This window comes from Tupaia chinensis, unplaced genomic scaffold, assembly GCF_000334495.1.
Source record: "Tupaia chinensis unplaced genomic scaffold, TupChi_1.0 Scaffold000250_1, whole genome shotgun sequence".
In the NCBI taxonomy this organism is placed as follows: domain Eukaryota; kingdom Metazoa; phylum Chordata; class Mammalia; order Scandentia; family Tupaiidae; genus Tupaia; species Tupaia belangeri.
Window position 1 is genome coordinate 2,413,829 of NW_006159730.1, and position 1,245 is coordinate 2,415,073.

General features: G+C 42.3%; 1 protein-coding gene across 5 annotated transcripts in view; it reads left to right on the forward strand.

Annotated features, from left to right (window-relative positions):
• The window catches only part of RUFY2 (RUN and FYVE domain containing 2), a 49,179-nt gene that overhangs the window by 20,211 nt on the left and 27,723 nt on the right, over nt 1-1,245 (forward strand). The gene's annotated exons all lie outside the window — the stretch shown is intronic.

A 1,245-nucleotide genomic window follows, 5' to 3' on the forward strand; every position in this document is an offset into this window, starting at 1 on the left:
CCTTCCTTCCTTCCTTCCTTCCTTTTATCTTGACCATAGGGAGACAGAGTGAGAGAGAGAGGGAAAGTGAGAAAGCAAACCACTAGGTCTGGGACGCGGACCGTGGTTGAACATGTGGGAGTCCAGCATCCTTAACCACCATGCCACCTGCTAGCCCCTCTCAGCTTTTTTTCTAATACCATTTATAGAATTATATTTTGGATAAGTTTTTGTTTTTTTTTAACTCTATCAAGCAACAGAATTATTGCTTCCTATTTTAGAGTGCTTTAGGCTAGAGAAAGAAGTCTGTTATTAGTACTATGAATCTTATTTTCCCTGTCAATTAAAATTTTTTGTTTCTTTTGGGGACCAGCAGTTAGTGTAATGACTATGTTGCTAAACTCCCATGTAGCTGACCACGGTTTGAGTCCTGGACCTGGTGGCTTAAACTCATGCTGGGTGTGTGTGCATGTGCATGCGTGCCCAAGATCCCGAGAGGAGAATGGAGGAGAAGGGATTGTGGCGTGACCATCCCCCCTGGGGGGTGATTTCTCGCTTTTTGTCTCTCTCTCTGTCTTTCTTGTGAGCACATGCGCCCTATAGCAAAAACCTCTCAAAAAAAATATTTTTGTTTCTTTTGAATTGGCCTCATTTTTCTTTCCTTTTAAAAAATTATTTATTTTATTTATTGTTATTATTATTTTAATTTGCTATAGGGCATATGGGCTCATCAGCTTGAGAGAAGGAAAGTGAGAAAGCAAGCTGCTAGGTACGAGACTCAAACTGCAATTGCCATGTGGGAGTCCGGTGCCTCAACCACCACGCCACCTGCTGACCACCTTTTTTTTTGTTGTTGTTGAGAGATTGTTGCAATAGGGCCTGTACACTTGCTGGAGAGACAGAGAGAGATGAAAAAAGAAAAAGTGAGAAGTCACCTCTCTAGAGGGGATGGCCACCTCAGTTTCAAGCCTCTGGGTCTGGGTTTTGAACCGTGATCAGCCATGTGGGGGTCCAGTGCCTTAACTACTACACTACCTATTGGACTTGCACTTTATTTTTTTTTAAGGTTTTGCCATAGGGTAGGTATATGCACCAGAGAGAGACCGAGAGAGAAAGTACGAGGGAAAATGAGAAATCCCTCCCCTGGGCTAATGGCCACATTACAGTCCTTTCTCCACCATTCTCCTTTCAGGATTTTGGGCACATTCGCACATGCACCCAGTGTGTTTTTCTTTTTCTTTCTTTTTTTTTTTTTTAACTTTATTA